This window comes from Eptesicus fuscus, chromosome 20 (genome assembly GCF_027574615.1).
Source record: "Eptesicus fuscus isolate TK198812 chromosome 20, DD_ASM_mEF_20220401, whole genome shotgun sequence".
Classification (NCBI taxonomy): Eukaryota; Metazoa; Chordata; class Mammalia; order Chiroptera; family Vespertilionidae; genus Eptesicus; species Eptesicus fuscus.
Window position 1 is genome coordinate 134,945 of NC_072492.1, and position 25,056 is coordinate 160,000.

A 25,056-nucleotide genomic window follows, 5' to 3' on the forward strand; every position below is an offset into this window, starting at 1 on the left:
CCTCCCCCGCCCGCTGTTATCCGATCCCAGGCCGGCCGGGCACGCTCCCCACGCCGCGCGCCCCGCCCCGCCCCGCCCCGCCCGGCGCTACCTGCGGGCTCCCGGGCCCCAGCCCCTCAACCCTGGCCACCGAGATGAGGGAGAGGGCGGCAGCAGGGAGGCCGGGCGGGCGGTGAGAGGGATGGAGGGCGAGGAAGCGGCGGGAGGCGGAGGCACGGCGCGCACCCAGCTCCGCGTCCTGCGACCACCAGAACACAGCTCGGCAACTCCTCCAACTCCCCCGGGAGCACGCTCCCAGCGCGCCCCGCCGCCGCCCCGGGGGCCCCTGGCCCAGCCAGCGCCTCCCCAGCCCCGGGAGGTCCCCCGCCCCATCAACCACATGCGCACTGGGACGCGCGTGTTCGCGCGCGCGCGCGCGCGCGCGCGCACACACACACACACACACACACAGGCACGTCCTCCAGGGACAAGCACAAACAGGTGCATAGAGAGCACACACACAGTCCAGGGAATCTTGCATGCAGCCGATACACAAGTTCACCCACACATGCAAAATGCATGCCCTGACATGCATGATGGTTGCAAGAGCACAGGGACATACACACTCATACATGTGCATTCAGGGTAGTATGTGCACTTGTGCACCCAGATCCCGGCTTGAACACCCTCGGAATCCTTCTCCCTTGCACACCCGGCCTGTGCACTCACACACACCATCTCCCCTCTCTAACAGCATCTCTCCACCTGGGCTGTTTGGCTTCTCTCAGATCCGGCTTGCCCCTCTGCGCTCCCCTTTGGATCCCCCTTTCTGCAGACCTGCCTCCGCTGTGACCCTCTCCTCCTGTCACCTCTGCCTCTGGAGGCTGGGCTTTTCCCCGCCTGTCCGCAGGGACCCTGCCCTCCCAGCCTCCTGGGCCCATTGTCTGGGCTTCTGATCTCAGCCGCCTGCAGGGCCCAGGACTTTCATCCTGGCAGACAGACCAGACGCTGGGCCTTGGCCTGGGGAGACCCCATGTTATCACAGTCTGACCCCTTGCTCCACCTTGGAGCCACAGAATTGGGCCAAGGAGGTGGGTCTGTGCCCAGAGCACAAGCCTGAAATGAATCCCAGGCCCTGGCCTCCAGCTGCCCCTTTAATGTGGGATGTAATTATGTGTCTGAGCAGTGGGGAGGCTGGCTGCAGGCGGGAGGAGGAGGATGCTTCCGGCCAACGCCCAGGCTGCGGGCGCTCAGACAGAGCAGTGCAGGCCTCCCTGCCGGGCTCCTGCCCAGGGAGCTGGTAGCCGCCACCTGGCCTGGGCCATCCAGAGAGGTCCCCAGCCTCAGGCTGTCCCGGGGTTGAATCCCGCCACCTCTACTGACCAGCTGAGGAAACAGGTCACTCGGCTCCCAGGCCACGCTTTCCCGGGATCAGGTTGGGAGAGAGGTTTCCCACCTCCGGGGCCTGCAGTGAGGCTCCACGAGGGCCTCCACCCAGGCACCCAGCGCAGCGCCGGCTGCTGAGGAGCGCTCCCGGCCCGCAGAGCTGGGAGCAGGCCTGGCTGTGACCTTGTTGTCCCTGCAGCCTCTGCAGTCCCTGCCCTTTTACAGGCGCAGGAGCTGAGGCACAGGGAGGTGGGCACGTGCCTGCAGAGCTGCTGAGGGCGAGTGGGGGCTCAGCGCCAGGGCTGTCCCCGCAGGAGCACTCTGTCCCCGCCAGGATGGCTGTCCAGCCTGAAATGGGGAGAGGGACACCCCAGGAGGTTCCAGCCACCCACCCCACCCCCACCGCCCTGACTGGCACAGCTGTCCTGGCTTCCTCCTCCCTCCGGAGACCAACCTCCCAGGGGCCAGAGGCTCTCAGGAAACCTCTCCTCCTTTTCCCTCCAAATGCCCACGGGGGAAGTGACTCAGCTCCCACCGTCCCCTCCCATTTCCTAGAACAGGGAGGCCACAGTTCATCACAGAAAGAATGGCTCCAAGCCCGCCCCCCCCCCCCCCTGGGAGGCCTCGTGGTGTGCCCACAGGGGAGCCGGCGCATCCCCTCAGCTGGGAGGTGGGTCTTGGCTGGGAAAAGGACAGAAACATCTGGGGTACCTCTGTGTCTAGGGTTCTAACAGCTCCTAGGACAAGGGGGTGAGCCCAGGGCATTCTCCACTCGAAACCCACCCGCAGACAGAGCTCCCAGCCTGCCGCTCAGGGAGCCAGTGGGAGGCGAGCAGTTCTCCCCGGGACTCCGAAGCGCCCCCGGGCCGCTCTCCACCCTGTCACAGGCCACGCCAAGCGTCCTGCCCAGGTCCCTGAGCACAGACTGTCCTTGCAGAGGCCAGCCCTTCAGGCTCCGCATCCCGCCCTCCTGGCCCGCCTCTGGCACCAGCATTCAGTTCTCAACCACCATCATGTCACATAAGCAGTTGTTAAGGGCCCGGGTGCACGGCCCTTCGCTGGGCGCCACGGGTGCCAGCCTCCCTCCAGGGCGCACGTCCATGTTCCAGATGCAGAGACCGAGGCACAGAGGGCAGGATGTGTGCGGGCGTCTCTCTCACCAGCTCACACGCCTGCCCCCCGGCTTCTGGTCTGTGAACAAAGGGGCTCACAGCCCTCCCAGAGCGAGGCATACAGCCGCTGCTCCCTCTGGTGTTGGGGATGCCCCATGCCAGGCCAGGTGTGAGGGAGCCAGACAAGTCCCTTGCTGAGGTCCTGAGAAGCCGATGACACGAAAGGGAGTTGGTGTCCCACACACAGTAGGAGTTCTAGCAAAAGACACCTTTCCAGCTCAGGGGTTGAGTGTCAACCTGTGAACCAGGAAGTCACGGTTCGATTCCCGGTCAGGGCACATGTCCGGGTTGAGGCTCGATCCCTGGTGGGATGCTTCTATCTCTCTCTGCCTCTTCCTTCCTCTCTGAAATCAATAAAAATATTTTTTAAAACAAAACATACCTTGCAAACCCCTCTGATTCTGCCCAGTGCCAGCTTCCCCTTAATCTGAAATTCCCTCTCTCCCCTGGGCCTGGCACGTAGTAGCCATGCACGAAGCCCTTGCTGCCATGGGTGCCCTCGGAGCGCAGCAGGAAGGCCCGTGGGGACCTCTCCTTCTGCTGAGGAAATGGAGGCCCAGGCATGGAAGGTGGCTCCCAAGGCCGCCACGCCATCGGGGCACGGAGGAGCAGCCTGCTGCGGGGATTGTGGGCTGAGGAGCAGCAGGCTGTCTGCTGGCTTCTGTAATGTTTATGTCTTAACGTGACGATGCCAGCGCATGTGTTTCCGTCATAAGTTAATCATGGGCTGAGACGCGAAGACCAGACGGTCCCTCGCTGGTGCCTGTCTGGTACCACGCAGCTCCACCGGCAGCCCAGAGCCCTCCCAGCCGCAGAGAGCTCGAGGGCACCGCCTCCCAGGAGCCCACCGGGTTTCCCGCCACCCCCTGGGATTTCAGCCCAGCCCCAGCCCCGGAGTCAGGAGACCCTTGAAAACATACAATGGGCTATGCGTGCCCAGCTCCCTCTTCCAGGGCAGCTGTGAGAGCCAAAGTCCCCAGGCCCAGGCCCTACACCCCTCATCTGGCCCAGCCCCCTCAGCCTTCCTGTTCCAGACACACTGGCCATTCAGCCCTCGGATGCCACCAGCTCAATTCTGTCACTAGACTTTATCCCTAAACTGCTCTACCTTCTGGGACAGCCCCCCAGGGCCTCCCCGTCCCGTCTCACTCCTTCCCACACCAGTCACTCTCTGAGGCGTCTCATTTATTGTGGGTCTCCCACGAGGCATATCCATCTGTACAGACAGGGACACATCTGTCCGGAGTGTTCACAACCCAGGCCCAGCACACGGGCACAAAGGAACACGGGATGGAGAGACCCCGGGGCCACAGGGCGGCTCCTGGCAGAAGCCTGGCCTTCTCCCCCAGCAAGTGTCCAGGGCCGGGGCTCACCCTCCTCTCACCTCCACCCACTGGCGGCTCGTGAGAGCCACACCAGCTGGTCCAGGACCTGCCTTCCTGGGTACAAAGCCCGTGGCCAGGAATCAGGGGCACATGTCTATGTTCCCCAGGGCCAGGGGAAAGGGGGCCCCCCGCACGCAGGTGGTGGCACAGAGCAGAGCTCAGGCCCAGTCCCTCCCCTCACGCCGTGCTCCCACGAACAGCACAGCGGTAGTGACAACGTGCATTGGCCTGTGCCAGGCTCCGTGGACGCATCAGGAAGGATGACGGGCAATCGCCCGGTGGACAGATATGTAAACTCCACCCGGGGTGAGTGACAAAATGAGACCTGGACGGGCCTGAGCTCGCAGCGAGAGGGGTGCCGGGAGGGTGGTCGCCCCCCTGGGCAGTCCTGGCAGGTGCTATGGAGAAGTCAAGAGAGTGATTGCCTGGCTCCCTCAAGGCCACACTCCCCTGCCTGCCCCCGGGCCGCAGGCCCAGGCCGACCCTGGGGCATTGATTAGAGGAGCAGACCGTGAGGCATGGCTGGCGGCCTGGGACACAGGACACTGAGCCCCTCCCGCTCGGTCAGGAAGCAGCATTGATTAGCTCCGCTGGAGCCGCCACCTGACCACTTCCCTCAGGAGCAGGCTCTCCCTCCCCCACAGCCCCTGGGAGCCTCAGCCATCAGAGGTGGGCCTAGCAGCCAGGTAACCTGGCCTCTCCTGGGTGCGAGGAGGGCACTGTCCTGGCTGTGCAACTTCACAGGCATCAGTGGTCCATGTTCTCCACGATTTAGACCCTTCTTTGGGGAGCCATGCTCCCTGGGGGCTCACCACCTAGATCTAATCTATCCTACCACCTGGTGCCTGGGCACAGGGACCATTCCCAGGGCCCATGGGTAGGCAAGTGGCCCCAGCATGCCTGTGAGCTTTACTGTGATTGGTTGAGATATGGGCATGTGTTTGAAGCCAACCAATGAGGACTGGCCCTAGACTGGCTGAATCAGCTGGAAAAGAAGGAGCTCTATCTTGCAGGGGCAGCTGGGGACCCCTTGGCTGCTACATGGGCTGAGCGCCCCCTAAAATAAGACCCACCCAAATGAGCGGAAATGCTGAGAGAAGCCAGAGTCCAGGCAGGCTCCTGTGGGGACTTTCAATCTAGCCCTGGACTTGTGAGTTTTGCAACCTAAACCATCCCTTTTCTACATGGAGGTTGTTGAGACGGTTCTGCACTCTCTCCGTGTCCCTGAGAGGCTGCTGGCGGCAGTGGTGGGTGTAATATGACCAGCAAGGACTCAAAAATGTCCTCAAGCTCTCAACCCTCTCCCTTCTGTCTGCCGGGTGCGTGAGGGCTGCCTGGCAGACCCGGGGACAAACGGGGTCTTCCCCTCCCTTCCATCTCACTGTCTCCCTCCCTCTAAAGGGACAGAGCTCCCAGGAAGGTGGGGAGGCTGGCTGGTCCCAGGCTGACAAGAACAAAGGGCAATAAAGGGAGGGAGGGAGTCACTCCAGCCTCTCACAGTTAAAAATAGCTTCCCTCAGGAGGCCTCCTGCTGAAATAATCCAGCCAGTGACCCGCCACCCTCCACTTGGTGGGCACTGCCTGCCTCCTCCCACCCCCATCAGAGGACCCCAGGAGGGCCCTCACTCTAGGGATAGGGACTCTCCCCAACACCTGCCCCATGACCAGCCCCTCACCCTTCCTTCCTCACATGGAGGCAGGCTGAAGCCGGCCTCAGTGTGCTCATCTCTGCAGTGGGCCTGGCTCTGACACAAGGAGGTAGTCCAGAGGCCTGACAGTGGGGAGGTGAGGGACCAGGACACACTCCCCTGCTGCCCAAAAAGACTCCAGAGGCAGAACAGGGCCCAATGCATGGCCCTATTTATGTGAAGAAAAACTGCCGACCCATTTGCATTAGCAAAGGAAAGCCTGCGGCAGTCTGGAGGTGAAACTGTCAGTGGTACGCCCTCCTGAGAGGGGACCCCCTGCACACGCTTTTGTGTGCAGCCCACACCTCACCTTCCCCTTGAGTGCGCGGCCCGCTGCTGGCCTGGCCTCACGTCCCCGGGCCCAGCCGCTGCTCAGGCCCCAGCCTGGCTGGTGGGCCGTGAGGATGAGAAGCGTTTGGGCGTGTGTGACCCACAGGCACATCTGACTGCATCAGACTCTGAAGTCCATACAGAAAGAACTTTATTATTATTTTTTTTTAATATATCTTTACTAGAGGCCAGGTGTCTCTTAGCCCAGCCTGCACCCTCTCCAATCTGGGACCCCATTTAGTCCCGATCCCTGTGGACAGTCAGACATCCCTCTCACAATCTGGGACTGCTGGCTCCTAACCACACCCCGGCCAGCCTGATCGACACCTAACTAACTGCTCTCCTGCCCGCCTGATTGCCCCCAACTGCCCTCCCCTACAGGCCTGGTCACCCCTAACTTCCCTCCCCTGCAGGCCTGGTCACCCCCAACTGCCTTCCCCTGCAGACCTGGTAACCCTCAACTGCCCTCTCCTGCAGGCCCAGTTGCCCTCAACTGCCTTCCCCTGCCAGCCATCTTGTGGTGGCCATCTTTGACCACATGGGACAGCCATCTTGTGTGAGGGCATGAGGGTCAATTTGCATATTACCTCTTTATTATATAGGATTGATTTCAAAGAGGAAGGGAGAGGGAGAGAGAGAGAGAGAGAAACATCAATGATGAGAGAGAATCATTGATTGGCTGCCTCCTGCATGCTCCCCACTGGGGATTCAGCCCACAACCTGGGCATGTGCCCTTGACCAGAATCGAACCCAGGACCCTTCAGTCCGCAGGCCGACGCTCTATCCCCTGAGCCACACTGGCCAGGGCCCCTTTATGTTTTAAAGTCCGGTTATTGTGTCTGCCTGAGGAAGTTTGACAGCTGTGGGGGTGGACAGGCTCTCTGGTTGCACAGGTCATTCCAGGAGTCATGGCCGAAGCTCCTCTCCACAGAGACTCCCCAGCCTGGCCGCTCAGGGCCGAGCCACTCAGGACCAGCATGGGGAGAAGGCGAGTGGCTTTCTGGGCCTCGGTCCTTGCTCTCCACCTCCAAGCCTTGGCCTCAGCAGCTCCATCAGGCACCTGCTCTCCACCCAGTGCCGGCACCTGGGGGCTCTCACCCACCCCAATATCCGCACCTGGGGGCTCTCACCCACCCCAGTGTCTGCAATGGGGGCTCTCCTCCACCCCAATGTCCGCACCTGGGGGCTCTCACCCACCCCAATGTCCGCACCTGGGGGCTCTCCTTCACCCCAGTGTCTGCACCTGGGGGCTCTCACCCACCCCAATGTGCGCACCTGGGGGCTCTCACCCACCCCAATGTGCGCACCTGGGGGCTCTCACCCACCCCAATGTCCGCACCTGGGGGCTCTCCTCCACACCATGTCCGCACCTGGGGGCTCTCCTTCACCCCAGTGTCCGCACCTGGGGGCTCTCCTCCAACCCAATGTCCGCACCTGGGGGCTCTCCACCACACCATGTCCGCACCTGGGGGCTCTCCTTCACCCCAGTGTCTGCACCTGGGGGCTCTCACCCACCCCAATATCCGCACCTGGGGGCTCTCACCCACCCCAGTGTCTGCAATGGGGGCTCTCCTCCACCCCAATGTCCGCACCTGGGGGCTCTCACCCACCCCAATGTCCGCACCTGGGGGCTCTCCTCCACACCATGTCCGCACCTGGGGGCTCTCCTCCACCCCAATGTCCGCACCTGGGGGTTCTCACCCACCCCAATGTGCGCACCTGGGGGCTCTCACCCACCCCAATGTCCGCACCTGGGGGCTCTCCTCCAACCCCAATGTCCACACCTTGGGGCTCTCCTCCACCCCAATGTCCGCACCTGGGGGCTCTCACCCACCCCAATGTCCACACCTTGGGGCTCTCCTCCACCCCAATGTCCGCACCTGGGGGCTCTCACCCACCCCAATGTCCGCACCTGGGGGCTCTCCTCCACCCCAATGTCCGCACCTGGGGGCTCTCACCCACCCCAATGTCCGCACCTGGGGGTTCACTTCCACCCCAATGTCCGCACCTGGGGGCTCTCACCCACCCCAATGTCCGCACCTGGGGGCTCTCACCCACCCCAATGTCCGCACCTGGGGGCTCTCACCCACCCCAATGTCCGCACCTGGGGGCTCTCCTCCACCCCAATGTCCGCACCTGGGGGCTCTCCTCCACCCCAATGTCCGCACCTTGGGGCTCTCACCCACCCCAATGTCCGCACCTGGGGGCTCTCACCCACCCCAATGTCCGCACCTTGGGGCTCTCACCCACCCCAATGTCCGCACCTGGGGGCTCTCCTCCACCCCAATGTCCGCACCTGGGGGCTCTCCTCCACCCCAATGTCCACACCTGGGGGCTCTCCTCCACCCCAATGTCCGCACCTGGGGGCTCTCCTCCACCCCAATGTCCGCACCTGGGGGCTCTCCTCCACCCCAATGTCCGCACCTGGGGGCTCTCTTCCACCCCAATGTCCGCACCTGGGGCCTCTCACCCACCCCAATGTCCGCACCTGGGGGCTCTCACCCACCCCAATGTCCGCACCTGGGGGCTCTCACCCACCCCAATGTCCGCACCTGGAGGCTCTCACCCACCCCATTGTCAGCACCTGGGGGCTCTCACCCACCCCAATGTCCGCACCTGGGGGTTCTCACCCACCCCATTGCCAACGCCCATGTAGGGTCTGGGGTAGTCACTGCCTGGTGGGTGGGCGGGCGATGCAGGTCTTCTGAGGGATATGGGGAGGGCCCAGGGCAGCCCCAAATCCGTGTCGGGGGCTCAGGGAAGGCGCCCCCTCCCGCAGCCTCACCGATGTTCCCCCTCCCAGGCTGGGTCCCACCCTCTTCCGGGCACCCACCGCCTCCTGGGCTGCCTCAGCACAGCCTGCCCAGGTCACTGTTCCTCTCTAACTCCAACTTGGCTCAAGCAGAGGGCTCCTGAGGACTAAGGGGTATCCCTGCTCCCCCTCCTCTAGCCCATCCCAGCACTGGCTCCCCCTGACTCAGTGCCACCTCCAGCCAGTCACTCCCTGCCTCGAACCCAACCCTGGCCTGTCAATCACAGCCCCGTGAAGCCAGCCCAGTTAAAAGAGCACACCTCTCTCTCTATGCCAGGAGCTCTTGTCTAGGAGCGTATCCCATGAGCGGCTCACAGCACGTACGTCCCGAGTGTCTCCCTTCAGAGTAGCAACAGCCTGCAAAGCCTTCCACACATCAGAGCAGCCCTGAGAAGGTGAGGGTGGCGGGAGTCGGGGTCCGCGGGCCCGGCCAGCCCGAGGCCCCAAGAGGCCCTGGCCTAGAGGCAGCAGCGAGGCAGTGGCCATGGCTGGGGCTGGGCCCGGTGGTGGGGTGGGGGGGGTCCACAGGTCCTAGTGCCCAACAATTCTTGTATGAGGTGCCACCCTGGGTCATGTGCCGCTTCTACAAAATGATGGACACCCTGGAGCCCAGCGACTGGTGCCAGTGCCGCCCTCATTGGGCGAGACCAGACCGCGCTCCTGTGGCCCTGGATCAACTGAAACGCCCGTGTGGCCGACCTCGTGCACAACCTCGCGCACTTGCAGCTGCTCTGTGCGAGGGCCATCGAAGCCGTCTGGCACCCTCCCGCCCTGCTCCCACCCTCCAGCACCGCAGCCCAAGGGCCCGCTCCATCTCTGCACCCTCTGAGGCCAAGGCCCCCAGCCCCCTGAAGTGGCAATCGTCAGCGTCCACCCTCCTCCCCCCAGCTTTTCCAGGCTCCCAGAGCCATTCTGGGCCTGAGTGCTGCTGCCCTGTCCAAAGCCCTGCTGCTCTCCGGCCACCGCCACCATCTCTAGAATCCTCTTCCGTCAAGCAGAGCCCAGAGAACCCGGGGTCCTTCCTGCATGGGAGCCCCCTCTCCATTCTGCTCGCCCCTCCATGAGGTTTTCCAGGGCACCCACAGCTTCTCAGAGGAGCTGAAGGCCGGGGATCGTGGCTGTGACATGTGCACGGGCGTCCTGAGGGACACGGTGAGCGGGGGAGAAGAGGGAGGAGGGGCGGGCCTGGGGCGGCCCCTGTGGGGCAGATCTTCTGACCGCGTGGAGCAGCTGTCAGTTCTGTCATCAAACATCGTGGACTTTGCTGGCTGCTGTGCTCAGAGCGGCTACCACTGCCTTGTCTGCGGCTCCCTGCCCAGCGGCTCCTGAAGGCCGCCTCCACTTCCAGACCCAGGCCTGCCCCCCCCCCGGGCCTCAGCGCCGGGCATCCTTCTGGGCACAGCCCGGCTAGTCAGTTTTACATCAGGACAGCCCCAGCCTCATCCATGGAGGTGTCTGGATGATAGACTGATGCCCAAACTGGGAGACTTTGGCCTGGCCCGTCTCAGCCATTTTGCAGTGGCCACCCTGGTCAGAGCAGCACCGTGGCTGGGACTCGGACCGGGCACGGCACCCTGCCCGCCCAGGAATGCACCAAGCCCCGGAGGCTGGCGGTGGACACCGATGCCCTCCGCCTCGGGGTGCTTCTGGAGGCCCTGCAGCCACAGGGCTGGAGGCGCATGGTGCTGAGGCCAAGTCCCGTACGGCCGGCCACAGAGGCTGCGGAGGGCGCCCGGTGGCCCTGGAGAGCACCCAGACCACACTCCAAGCACATCTGGCCTCAGGGCCTGGGCTGCCCCAGTCACCTCCCAGATCTGCACGAAGCACCTGGACCCCAGGCCCAGCCCTGCCAGACAGCCCTGCACAGGGGGCTGCCACGTGGACCCCTGCACCCCTCGGACAGGCTGGCTGTACTCAAGGGCGTGCCACCTGAGAGTTGTGGGGGAGCGGCCCAGAGCCCCAGCCCACAGCAGTGGAAGGATCACACCTGGGCCGCTCTGCGTCATCACGGCCACCACAGATTGTCCTCAACACAGCCTGACAGAAGACGGTGCCAGAGCTGGCCTTACACGAGGGTCCCGGACAGCTGCCTCCCAGACGTGGGCCTGGACCACCGACCCAGGAGGGGCCCGGAAGAGTGAGGACTTTCAGAGCTGATCTCTTCACCCGGGCAGGTCCCCCAAACCCGGATGTCAAAGTCCTCATGGTTGGAAGTTCTCAGAGCACACAGACCCTCAGGAGCCTGTGGGCAGTGGGGGTGGGCCCCAGCCCCGCAGGGCAGGGCAGGTGGTGGCCCCTGTGCTGTAGGGGTGTGGGCACAGGCCAGTCTCAGAGCCGCCCGGGTCAGCTGCCGGAAGCCAGCCATGGGGCAGGACATCTCCAAGGCCTGCCTTCAGCCCAGCACTTGGGGGAGAGGACAGCCCCTGCCATGGGAGGTGTGGGGAGGAATGCATGTCTGAAGGCTGCTGGCTGCCCGGCCAGAGGAGAAGGGGTGGGACCCGCAGTGGGATGCAGTGCGGGCCGGCGCCCCTGAGGGCTGGGCTGGGCCTGTGCAGCCTGGCCCCCAGCAGCCGCCCGGAGCCCTTCCCTTCGTCCTGGCTGACGCCCCGGAAGGCAGCCGCTCTGTGCCGTAGGGGCCTCCCAGCTGCTTGCCACGTGGCAAAGTGAGGTGTGGTTGCCCTATGGCTCAGTCCACCAGCTGGAATGAGGGTTCTGAGATACCCCAGAGAGTCCAGCAGCGCCCCACATCAGGCCAGTGTCTGTAGGCTTCTCTGAGGAGCTGGGAGCTCACCTAACGTGACTGCCTGCCAGCCAGGCACCCCTGATGCTACAGACAGGCTCCAAACCAAGTCACCTCCAGAGGCCGCAGGCACTGGTGTCACAAAGGGCCACTTCCCAAGGTGGGCCTCGGCCCGAGGCCTGTGTTACCCAGACAGTGAGAAGCCCCAAGGCGAGAAGTTGGGATCAAGGCAGAGAAAGGAGGGAAAACGGGACTCGCAGTTTTAGAAGCCAGTGAAGTTCATGAACAGGAGCGTCCTCAGAAGTGGCCCAGCTGAAGCACAGGCTCGCAGTGATTTGGTGTCCACAGTCAGGATGCACTACATGCCCACAGAGCTAGGCATTGGTGAAGTCCAAGTCGTACTAGACCCGTGGTCGGCAAACTGCGGCTCTTTGGCCCCTTGAGTGTTGTGTGGCTCTTCCACAAAATACCACGGCCTGGGGAAGTCTATTTTGAAGAAGTGGCATTAGAAGAAGTTTAAGTTTAAAAAATTTGTCTCTCAAAAGAAATTTCAATCGTGGTACTGTTGATTTTTGGCTCTGTTGACTAATGAGTTTGCCGACCACTGTACTAGAGCAATAAAATCTTATGTTTCAACCAAGAAAAAAACAAAAGAAAGAAAGTGAAGATAGAGATTTGTGCAGGGGAGCGCTCAGTAAATATTTGTTGAGTGAATCTAACAGGGAATATTTTCTGAGACAGTGAAAACAACACAGGGCAAGAGAGAGGGTGCTGGGTGCCGTCAGGTTTATTCTGAAGCAGGATATGCACATACATGCACCCATGCAGGTTTGGTAGAATGTTCTGGAAAAATATACCAGGAACTGGCTCCTGGAGGACTGGGAGGTTGGGGGAGCAGGAGGTAAGAGAGCTGTTTCCGTGAGTCTTCTGCATCTTTATCCCACGTGTCCCCAACATTAATTAATGTTTAAAGTAACTCAGAGATCGGGGATGAGAGAGGCTGGGGGGCTGGTCCAGGGAGCCTGGCCGTCACGCCCGTCCGGACTCCCGCTTTGCTCCTTTCCACGTTAGCTTCCCGCCTGCCCCCGCCCTGCGGAGCTGTCCCGCCACTGGTGACTGAGGAACACTCTACAGCAAGCACATCAAATTCGTCGCCCATGAGCATTTTTGTGGCCCAGCCAACATAACGGTATGTAAGAAATGTTTTAATAAAAATTTCATAACTTAGCCGAAACCGGTTTGGCTCAGTGGATAGAGCGTCGGCCTGCGGACTGAGAGGTCCCAGGTTCGATTCCGGTCAAGGGCATGTACCTTGGTTGCGGGCACATCCCCAGTAGGGGGTGTGCAAGAGGCAGCTGATCGATGTTTCTCTATCATCAATGTTTCTAACTCTCTATCCCTCTCTCTTCCTCTCTGTGAAAAATCAATAAAAAAATTAAATAAATTTGCATAACTTAATTTTTACAACATCCTGTTATACATAATTATTAATAACTAGTGACCCAGTACATAAAATTCGTGCACACTAAAAGAGGATTAATTAGAGGAAATATTTTAATATTGCTATTTGCCCTTTCTCTATAATAGAAGTGTCAGAGATGAAAGAAAATTAGTAAAATGTATATGAAAATCTTCCTCCTGTCAGAGTCTGGGGCATGCTGCGGGACCCAGAGTCAAGTCCCTGCCCACCCGCGGCGCCTCAAAATCACGTGAGACCCAGACCCAGCTGGCCCCACCCGCATTGGGCGAGGTCCAGACCTGGCTGGTCCCAGTCCCATCAAGCCCTGCCGGGGTGGAGGGCACAGCCTGAGGTCCCCAACCTGGGGCAGGGGGAGCAGCGTGAGGTCCCCCAGCCCAGCACCAGGGTGGGGGCACACCTTGAGGTCCCCCGTCAAGCCCCTCCAGGTGGGGGGCATGGCCTCAGGTCCCCCGGCCCTGCGCCAGGGCAAGGGGTGTGACCTCAGGTCCCCCATTAAGCCCTGCCAGGCAGGGGGCACAGCCTGAGGCCCCCCGGCCTGGGGCAGGGGGAGCAGCCTGAGGTCCCCTGGTCTAGCACCAGGGTGGGGGCGCACCTTGAGGTCTCCCGTCAAGCCCTGCCAGGCGGGGGACATGGCCTGAGGTCCCCTGTCAAGCCCCATCAGGCAGGATCGCAGGCTCAGGTCCCTGCTGATTGCTCTTTAAGGCTCATTATGGGAACTCAGCCTCTGCTGTGGGTGCAGCCATCTTGTGTCAAGGAAACCCCGCCTCTGCTGTGGGCACCGCCATCTTTGTGAAGGTGTGACGATCAATTTGCACATTCCCTCTTTATTAGATAGGATGAACTACAACGTTCGCTAATGACTGATGACTATAATCGTGTTGCATTCATTTCCCTTACACGCCTTACACGCAGGCGCACCGTTTCTCTCCACTAATACCAGCAGCGAGTATTTTAGCAGCCGTGTCATTAGTCTTGGACTGGCTTGTTTGGTGAGCACAACAGGAAATATTTTGCTTTTGGAGAACAAGAAAAATAGGTTTATTTGTGTTATGCCTATTAATATGTGCAGTTATTCAGTGTCTGGTAAGTTAATGTTCAAGAAAAAATATTAATTTTTATTAAAATGTTCTATTATTTTATGTTAACGATGACTCGTTTCAGCCCTTTTGTACTCAGCATGTCTCTATTGAAATAAACCTAATTTTCTATGAAAACTGAAGCTTTTGTTTGTTTGCGGCCACATAAGCTTACACCTTGTTGATTTGGCCCGTGTTAGCCTTGGAGTTTGACACACTTGCTCTACAGTGACCCAAATCTCCCAGAAGCTCCTGCGGGACACCTTGCTCTGAGCCAGGACCAGGCAGACTTGCTGGCAGGAGGGCGTGTATGGCTCTTTCAGGAGGGCCACAGGGTCCCCCCACCATGCCCTGTTCCCTCAGCCGAGCGCCCTCCCTGCTTGTGTCCTCACCACAGCTTCGGTGCTGGTCCGTGTTAAGGAATTTGGTGGTAGATTTGGAGTAAACTCTCCCCCAGTCTGGCCCACCCACAGCACAAGGGGCAATTAGTATCCACTCCATTTAAAATCTATTGCCTGCCTGGGAGAGGGCATGATAAATATAGAATCAATTGTATTAACAGTAAATCCCCGGGGCCAGCCCAGACCCCTGTGAACAGAGGATTCAGCAGTGACCCTTTAAATGAGGCAAACACCTATTAAACCCCACTGTGTGCCAGGCATTCTAGTGGAGGGTGGGTAACAGCACAGGATCTGGGGTCAGAAAGACTCGGGTTCAAATCTCCACACCAGCACTTGCATGCTGTGTGACCTGGGGCAAGTTACTTCATCTCTCCGAGCCTCAGCTCATTCTTCTGCCCAACGGGGACGACATGCGTGTTTTCCTTGCATAGCTGTGGTGAGGCTCACATGGGGGAAACTCACCCAGTGTCGGGCACAAGGCAAGGCCTCCTAAAGACCAGAGGTCATTGACTGTCATTGCTAGTCACCAGACGTGGCATTATTCGTGTCACTTATTTGTTAAAAAAAAAAAAAAAAAAAAAACTTTATTGTCAAGAGTACTACAGATGTTCCTCCCTTTTTCCCCCATTGCCCACCTCCACGAGGTTCCCTCCCCACCCCAGTCTTTTGCCACCCTATGCACATATGCATGTAAGATTTTTGGTTAATCTCTTCCCTGCCCCTCCCACTTTCCCTCTGAGATTCCTCAGTCTATTCCATATTTCCAGGCCTCTGATTCTATTTTATTCATCAGTTTATTTTGTTCATTAGATTCCTTGTTTGTTTATTCATTTAATTTTTAAATTCAATTGTTGATAGATATGTATATATTGCCATTTTATTGTTCATATTTTTATCTCTTCTTCTTCTTCTCTTTCTCCTCTTTCTTCTTCATCTTCTTCCTCTTCTTAAAGAATACCTTTCAGCATTTCATATAATACTGGTTTGGTGGTGATGAACTCCTTTAGCCTTTTCTTGTCTGTGAAGCTCTTTATCTGACCCTCAATTCTAAATGAGAGCTTTTCTGGGTAGAGTAATCTTGGTTGTAGGTCCTTGCTATTCATCACTGAATATTTCTTGCCACTTCCTTCTGGCCTGCAGAGTTTCTGTTGAGAAATCAGCTGACAGTCATATGGGCACTCCCTTAGGAAACTAACTGTTTTTCTCTTGCTGCTTTTAATATTCTCTCTTTGTCTTTAACCCTTGGCATTTTAATTATGATGTGTCTTGGTGTGGGCCTCTTTGGGTTCATCTCGTTTGGGACTCTCTGTGCTTCCTGGACTTGTAAGTCTATTTCTTTCACCAGGTAGGGGAAGTTTTCTATCATTATTTCTTCAAAGAGGTTTTCAATATCTTGCTCTCTCTCTTCTCCTTCTGACACCCCCATAATGCGAATGTTGGTATGCTTGAAGTTGTCCAAGACCCTCCTTACACTATCTTCATATTTACCACCATTGTTTTGAACTCTGTATCTAGCAGTTGCTTGCTTCCATTTCACTTAGTTATTTTTCTGGAGATTTCTTCTGTGCTTTCATTTGTGATATGTTTCTTTGTCTCTGCATTTTGACTGCTTCCCTGTGTTTGTTTCTATGTATTAGGTAGAGCTGCTATGTCTCCTGGAATTGGTAGAGCAGCCTTGTGTAGTAGGTGTCCTGTGGGGCCCAGTGGCTCAGCCTCCCCAGTCACCTGAGCTGGGTGCTCCAGTTGTGCTCCTGTGTGGGCTGTGTGCACAGTTTTGTTGTAGTTGAGCCTTGATTGCTGTTGATGTCACTGGGAGGAGTTGACTTCTCCTGCACAGCAGCTCTCCCACTGTAGACGCAGCTGGTCTTCACAGCCAGCTGGCCTGGAAGTGACTTGCTTCCATGGGGCTTTGGTGCTCACTGAGTCTGCCCCTTGAGTGTGTAGCATGTGGATGTGTAGAGTTGTAATCTGGTGTGGTCTGAAGCTGACCAGCGGGTGCACTGGCTCTGGGGCCTCCCAGGAGGTGCAAAGTCAGCCACTGCCTGTGCCCTGCCTGGCACCACCTAGTACAAGTTACTGACTGGCAGGCAGATGGTTGCTATTAGTGTTGGAGCCCAGGAGAGACCAAGCTGTGAACCAGGGCAGGCTGGTGCTAGTGCTGGGTCTGGGACCATTTATTGTGTGGTATGGGACATGTTGAGTCCAGCTGCTTGTCTGAGAGAGTTAAGGAAATTCTGAAGCCTGAGCCAGGACAGGCCATTAATATGGAAAAGCCACTGAAACAGCTTGGGTGGGGCTGCAAATTGGGCTGGGTCTCAGGGAATCTCCAGTGGGTTTGATGGAGACTCAGATATGGCCCCTGCCAGTTGGCTCTGCGAAGGAGGCTGTCTCAGCACAGGAACCATGACCTCTGCCAGCACCCCTGTCAGTGTTGATGTGCTTTCTACTTTAATTCTTTCATTGTAGGACTTCCATCCAGCCAATTTGGTTCTTCCTCCATTCATCTCTTCAGCATCACTTCTTTCCATCTCCTTGGCTGGGGAGGGCAGAGCAGGGAAATGCTAGGTTGGGGCTCAGGGCCCTCATCTTTGAATGGAGGAAAGAATCACTCTTTTCACTGACCTCTGGCTGGAATGCAGTGTTGCCTTTGATGTGAAGTAGAGCAGTGAGCCTGTGTCTCAGCAGTGCCTAGGCCTGCATCATCCAGAGAAGGGACAGAGGGTTCATGCCTCACTCCTGGGGGGGGGGGGGGGTTGCAGGCCTCCCCAAATGTCATTTACATGGATTTCTGCCGTAAAATTATGGTTGAGATTAACCTGCTATTCAACCAGATCATCAGTGCATCCATGAAGAAGCAGCTAACTCGCCCATCACCATGTGCTTCCTCTCTGCTGTGGCAGCTGGGCCCTTGGAATCTTTAGCTGCTTGATGCCTAGAAGACCAGGCCTCTGAGGAGGGGTTGGAGGAACAGGAAGCAGCCTGAGGGAAGGCACCACGATGGTGCTGGGCCCACTGACCTCCAGTCCCTCCTGCAAAGACTTCACAATCCCAGGACTGGGCTGTGTCCTTGGTGCCCTCCTCACTCTGAGCCCTGCCTGGCCATGGCACCAGCTCCAGGATGTCTGCGACCCTTCAGAGGGGTCAAACCAAGATGGGGTGTCTGAGCCCTGACCAGGGGCCAGCAGGGTTTCATGCTTGGGGGTGCTCTGGCCCCCTCGGGCCCTGGGGAAGCCTCATGCTATCACCCCTGGAGCCTTGATTGCCAGGTCTGCACAAAGACCCCTAACACTGGCTGCATGTCTTGAAGCACAGTAACCTCCATCTTGTGTAAAAACTGCTGTTTGAAATTTTAACCCTGCTATTTTGGCTTCTGTAAACGCTTGTTTGGTTAAATAATAGGAAAAAATAAGACTGCTCCCATTCCAGAGAGGCCATGAGCTGTGCCCCAGACAGAGTCGTCAGTGCTGGCGCCAGGCCAGGCCTGGAGATGTGTTCTCACGGCCTGTCCCAGCACACAGGCCCTCTTCCTCAGAAGGCCCGGAAGCCTCGTTCCAAACTTGGGAGACAAAGAGCTAGAAAAAGTATAAATAGGGAGAGCTCCCTCCATGTGGGGCTTAGACTTTGGAAACAATATTCCCCTAAGCCCGCCGGTGTAATAATAAAGGATTCCAAAATTTGTCTCATTAAGGCATGTCATGTCGGCTCGCTGATTTACAATATAACAGTCTCAGTCCTCCCAGCGTCCTGGCCAGTCTCCTGGCACCTCTGGTCACTGCAGCAGTCCCACTGCCACCACCTCCAGCCCCTGGCACTTACTCCAGATCTCTGCATGCGCCACTTTTACTAAAACTATTTTTTAAATATGTTTTTATTGATTTTAGAGATAGGGAGAGAGAGACAGAAACATCAATGAGAGGGAGACATTGATCAGCTGCCTTCTGCATGGCCCCTGCCAGAGATTGAGCCCGCACCCGGGCATGTGCCCTGACCGGCAATCAAGTCGGAGGCCTCTTGGTGCAAGGTCAATGCTCAACCCCTGAGCCGCACCCACTGGGCTGCAGGTGCCACTTTTTCACCAGCCTTGGGTCTCTGTCAAATGTCTCTTCTCGGTTTTACATAGGCATCCTTCTGGATGCCTATGTAAAACCGCCCCCCACTCCCTCGTCTCTGTCCAGCTCATTCTTTTCTGTATCACACCCCCCACATGAGATGGTGTGTACATCACTGGTTGTGTTAAGTGTTCTCCCAAGGAGGCACGTCTGTCTGTTTTATTCATTGCTGTGTCCCTAGCACCTAGATCGTACCGGGAGGGGTGGGGGGGAGACAAAGCTTTGTCTAAAGAATAGAATCTTGCCCAGCCAGCATGGCTCAGTGGTTGAGTGTCGACCTATGAACCAGGAGGTCAGGGTTTGATTCCCAGTCAGGCCCATGCTCGAGTTTCGGACTCAATCCCCTGCAGGGGCCACACAGGAGGCAGCTGATCAGTGAGTCTCTCTACTCATGGATGTTTCTCTCTCTCTCCCCTCCCTCCCTCTCTGAAATCGGTAAAAATATGTGTGTGTTTTAAAAAAAAGAAGACCAGCATCTTCACACAGCTGCAGGGAAGCCGCTATGAGGACGCCCTTTGTTCCCTCAGGAGCATGAGGCTGGGGTCCGAGGGGCCGGCTGGAGCACATGCCTGGGAATCCGGGGGCTGGCACGGGTCTCTCTGTCTGAACCATGTCAGCTCCTCCCCGCTCACACCCCTTCCCCACAGTTGGGGCCCCTGGTGCCTGTGCAGTGTGGAGGATTGTGGGGAGCCCCCCGGTGCCCGTGTAGTGTGGAGGATTGTGGGGAGCCCCCCGGTGCCCGTGTAGTGTGGAGGATTGTGGGGAGCCCCCCGGTACCCGTGTAGTGTGGAGGATTGTGGGGAGCCCCCCGGTGCCTGTGTAGTGTGGAGGATTGTGGGGAGCCCCCCGGTACCCGTGTAGTGTGGAGGATTGTGGGGAGCCCCCCGGTGCCCGTGTAGTGTGGGGGATTGTGGGGAGCCCCCCGGTGCCCGTGTAGTGTGGGGGATTGTGGGGAGCCCCCCGGTGCCCGTGTAGTGTGGGGGATTGTGGGGAGCCCCCCGGTGCCCGTGCAGTGTGGGGGATTGTGGGGGAGCCCCCCGGTACCCGTGTAGTGTGGAGGATTGTGGGGGAGCCCCCCGGTGCCCGTGTAGTGTGGGGGATTGTGGGGGAGCCACTCTCAAGGTCTCACTCTTCTGGGGCCAGATGTCGCCGTAAACATCAGAGTGGAGCCAGCAAATCATCACAGAGACCTCCTCCCCCCAGGCCACTGGTGGGGCCTCGGAGATGCCCAGGTAGGGTGCCTTCCTCCAAGGGTGGCCACTCCTTGGCTGGGGACCCCATTCTGAAGAGCAAGACAGCGCCCAAAGCTAAGCCAACGTGGGTACAAATCTGTTCTTGGCCTCTCCTCAGCTGTGGGCCTTCGTAAGCCAGTCCACATCTCTGAGACTAGGTTTTCTATCTGTAAAATGGGAACATGAATCTCTCTCTTGTTATATTGTAGTGATAGTTAAGTGAGGTTGAATGTGTGAAGGGCAGGCAGGGCACCTGGGATGCATTCAATAAAGAATGGGTGTTTTTATTATCATTATCAACAGCAGCAGCAGCATCCTAGCCATCTGTACACCCAGTTGACCACTCATCAATTGATCCACCCATCCATTCATGTGCCCGCCCACCCACCTATTCATCAGTCCATTTGTCCATCTAGCCATCCATCTAGCCATCCACTACCTACTCATCCATTCATTCATCCACCCACTCATTCACCTATCCATTTGTTCATCCATACTTCTTCCACCATCCATCTGTCCATCCATCCATCCATCCATCATTCCTCCACCCATCTGCCCACTCATTCATCTATCCATCCATCTGTTTCCTTTCTTCATCATTTATAGCATCAACTTTTGCACTCATCCCTCACGCCTAGAGATTTTTCTAGCATCTGGCCCCAACCTTCCCAGTAGAAACCCTCTCTCTGACTCCAACAAATGTCAAACTTAGCCCGGCCTTTACCCTCTACCCGAGACCCTGCAAAGGCTTGGGGCTCATGTGGTGCAAGTCGAGGGCAGAGGAGGAAGGAGGACCACTGCTCATCCTCAGCCCTTCATGCTACTCTCCAGCCAAGCCCAGACTGGCAACAAGCAGGGTGCCCTGTGGGCGTCCAACCAACCATTCATCTGATCAGTCATTCATTCAAGTAATGCCTATCGGCACCCACTGTGGTGCAGCCACCGTGCCAGCTGCTGGGACCGAGCAGGGAGTGGCACAAGCAGAGCCTCTGCCCTGCGCAGGGGACAAAGGGACGCACGTGGAGAGGGGGTCAGAATGGCAGCGGCTGGAGAGGGAGCTGCAGTCCGGGTTAGCCCGCAGCAGCTTCCCCTGAGGGAGACCTGGAGGTGAGGGGAGCCTGCGGGGACCTGGAGGAAGAGCGCCCGGGCAGCAGGAATCGCACATGCAGAGGCCCTGGAACGGGCTTGTCCGGAGAGTCCCAGGTGAAGCTGCCCAGAGGGAGAGGGCAGGGAGTGGGGCTGGAGCTGAGGCTGGTGAAGCACTGGCTTTCGCCTGGGGAGTGGGGGCTGTCGGCGGGGAGGGGGGGTGTCGGGGGGGGGGTCGGGGGGGGGCTCAGCGGAGCTGTAACTGAGCTGACTTAGATTTCACAAGGAGGTGGGACGGCCCGGGCAGATAGTGAGCCTGACTGGTGAGGTCCTTGCTCTTCTCCAAAACCTTTAGGGCGGCTGGTGGCTGTAACTTCCTGGGAGGGCTCTGCCCCTCACCCCCCACCAGGGAGACCAAGGGCAGAGCCTGTGTCTGTCCCCTTGTCCCAAGCATCAGCTTGCAGCCTGGCACACGGTGGGAGCTGAGGGAGGGGAGGGAGCAATGTGAACTAGAGGATAAATGAGCAAAGGAGTGAGTGGGGGCGGGGGATGAGGCCAGAGGATCTCCCTCCTCTCCCTGCCCACAGCTGAATGGGCCGCGGTCCCTGGCTGGAGGCTGCGGGCCCCTGGCCGCCTCGTGGGCAGGCCTTAGCTCCGTGCGCCCGGGCTCAGGACAGCCTCCCTCGCTCCTCGGGCCCTGCCCGCTCTGCTCCTGCTCTTCCACAGCTGCACCCACACCTCATCCTGGGCCGGCGGGGCGTTGGGAAGTGCTCCCGGAGGGCTGCTCCCACAGCCGGGGCCCGGCAGGTACAGCCTCTGCGGGGGACCAGCCCGCGCTGCCGCCTCCGGAACCAGACGGGCAAGGGGAGGCCGGCCGCTCTCCAGAGCCCCGCACCGCTCCTTTCCAGATATGCCTGTGGGAGCAAAGTCCTCTTTTTAAAATCTAGTCTGAAATTTAACGTTTTTAATGCAAAACAGTAACGTCTGCTTTGTTTACTGCCCGGACCTCCTGGGCGGGAGGGGCGGGTCGGGGGACCCCTCCAGGCCCGTCTTCCCTCTGCGCCCTGCAGACCCATCCCTCCCTCCTGGTGCTGCCATTTGGGGATTCTGAAATGTCGGTGCTCCTGCTGAAGAGCCGCCCCGGTGGGGCTGACGGAACAAGGCACCAGGGGCACACGCCGGGAGGTGGAGGCCACACCGCTCGGAGAGGAGGCAGGCCGGAGTCCTGGCTGTGCGCCGCAGTGGGCGGAGCGGCCGGGGCCCCTGCCAGGGCGTGGAAAGGAGAGGTCGGCTCGGACGGAGGGCTGGCTGAAGGGCCAAGGGCACACCCCCGGCTGCAGGCTCCATCCCGCCCCGGTTGGGCGCGCGCAGGAGGCGACAGACCGACCATGCATGTCTCTCACACCCATGTTTCTCTCTGTCTCTCCCCCTATCTCCCACTCTCTCTAAAAATCAATGGGAAATAGCCTTGGGTGAGGATTAAAAAATAAAATAAAATAAAATGAGAGTGACTCACTGTGGGGACGAGGGGAGGGGCCCGTGAAGCCAGGGCCCTGCAGGAGACCTTCCGGCACAGGCACCAGGCCAGCTCCACGCATCCAGGACACCTCCCTCCCTCCCATCCCAACATGAGCCCCACACGCGCAGCTCTGCGTCCGCCCCCCACCCCGCAGCACTGCAGGCTCCTCGCACTGTAATGGAGCCCAGGGTCCCAGTGAGACAGCCCTTCGGCTCCCCCTCCAGAAGACTTTGATTCCCCGCCCCCGGCAGGCGGGCGGCCAGTGGCTGGACATGCTGCCACTGTGCTGGGGTGGGCTGGGTCCCCTGAGCTTCCCGCCTGCTTTCACTGCCAGGGTCCCTTGAGGCCGTTCATTCTAGGTGGACTACGGGAGCCTGAGGCTAAGATCCATGAGGACCCTGATTCCCGGGGACTCCGACGCCATGCCCACCTGACTCCATCCCTCCTCTCCACCCTCCTGGCCCAGTGAGGGCCTCATCGGGCTGCCAGGAGGTGGCAGCAGCCTCTCCAGCCACAGCCCCGCCCCCCCCAGCACATCCAGGGGTCCTGTGGCATCTGGGCCAGGGCCTGCTGCTCCTGCCCTTTTGCATGGCAAGAAGAATCCAAATTCCAGGGTTCTTCCCCTTCCTCTCCCACCTCGCTCTTCCTCTCTCTGAGGGTCACCCGCCTTTTATCTCCTGCATAGAACTTTCCTTTCGGAAACTGTCCCCTTTATTCCTTCACATGTTCATTTCCCATCGCCCTGCTGGACGGCTTGCCTCTTTCCCTGCTGCGTCCCCGGGTGTGGCACACAGTGGGTGCGCAATAGCAGGCGCTGGTGAGTGAGTGGTTCTATAATGAAGATCCTGAGGCTGCGCCCTCCGACCCCAGGTCTGGAGCTGATGGACCGACTGCCTGGGCGCAGCTGCTCCTGAGACGATGCCCTTCCCTGCTGGGGAGAGAGCAGGCTGCTGTTTTGCAAAGGGACGGAGGAGACTTGTGCTGAGTTAATGCCCCACGGGCACTCCTACCTACCTGCCCTCACCGCCCGCTCGGTGGGCCTAGCACCAGCCTCCACACTCTGACGGCACAGGCTGGTGGGCCTTGACCACAGTGGGGGCCCCGGAGTCTAGTGTGGTTGTGAGGGAGGGGTGGGGGGGGGACTTGAGAAGCAGAAGTTCTACCAGGAAGTACAAGGCAAGTCCTGGTGTAAAGTGGGGGTTTGGGAGAGGGTGTGGGGCTAATGGACTAGGAATGGCCTCACAGCTGCAGCCTGGTCACTCCTGGTTCCCAGGGGCTCTGAGCAGGGCTAATGGGGCTGAGCAGCCCTTCCCCAGCCCAGGGCCCTCCCCCGCCCAGGGCCCTCCCCTGGCCCAGGGCCCTCTCCCAGCCCAGGGCCCTCAGGACTGTTAGTGGGTAAGTGACCAGGAGCAAAGGGAAGCACAAGCAAGCCCCTCCTCCACCCTGACACTCAGGCAGCTCAGAGACCCACCTTAGCATGTGAAGCCCTCATTCCAGGCGGGGAAACTGAGGCCTCGTGTGCCAACCTGTTTCTATGTACCCCTCCCTTCCAGCTCTTGAGGTAGGGCTCACCTCTCCTCTTGGGGCCGCATACACTCAGGCACAGCTCCCAACCCCCCAGAGGAGGGAGGCAGGGACTATTCAACCTTTGGGCGTAGGAGGCACAGTGCCTGGAGCCCACTGACTGCTGGGTCAGCAGTAGGAGAAGGGATAGAGGAGACGAGAGCTTTACAGGGCCTTGAAGTCCCACTAAGTTTAAAGTTTGAGTTGGATAGATCAGCAGTGGGAGGCAGAGAGGGGATTTTTGCTAAGCAAGTTGGAGTCAGATGCTAGAAGAATCTTGCAGATAGATGAATTTAGAGACCGCTGCAATACATGATGAAGAAAAAAAAAAAACGGACATGTGGACAGATGGAGGAGTGAACAACAGGTGAGTGTATGTATGGGGAAAATGAACAATTGGATGGAGTGAGCAAGTAAATTGAGATGAATGAACAGATGGTGGATGAATAATTGATGGATGGATAGGTGAGTGAATGGATGGATGGCTATGTAGGTGGATGGGTGGATGGATGGATGAATGGGTGGGTGGGTGGGTGGGTGGGTGGATGGATGGGTGGATGGATGGATGAATGGGTGGGTGGGTGGGTGGGTGGATGGATGGATGAATGGGTGGATGGATGGATGAATGGGTGGGTGGGTGGATGGATGGATGGATGGATGGATGGATGGATGGATGAATGGATGGGTGGATGGATGGATGGATGGATGGATGGGTGGATGGATGGATGAATGGATGGGTGGGTGGATGGATGGATGGATGGGTGGATGGATGGATGAATGGATGGATGGATGAATGGGTGGGTGGGTGGGTGGATGGATGGATGGATGGATGGATGGATGGATGGATGGATAATGGATGGGTGGATGGATGGATGGATGGATGGATGGATGGATGGATGGATGGATGAATGGGTGGGTGGATGGATGGATGGATGGATGGATGGATGGATGGATGGATAAATGGATGGATGGATGGATGGATGGATGGATGGATGGATGGATGGATGAATGGGTGGATGGATGGATGGATGGATGGATGGATGGATGGATAAATGGATGGATGGATGGATGGATGGATGGATGGGTGGGTGGGTGGGT

The 25,056-nt window shown here is 58.7% G+C and overlaps 1 pseudogene; it reads left to right on the forward strand.

Annotated features, from left to right (window-relative positions):
- The first annotated feature begins 4,182 nt into the window (after positions 1–4,182).
- LOC103303992 (interleukin-1 receptor-associated kinase 1-like) lies at positions 4,183–10,685 on the forward strand (annotated as a pseudogene).
- Positions 10,686–25,056: the final 14,371 nt, after the last annotated feature.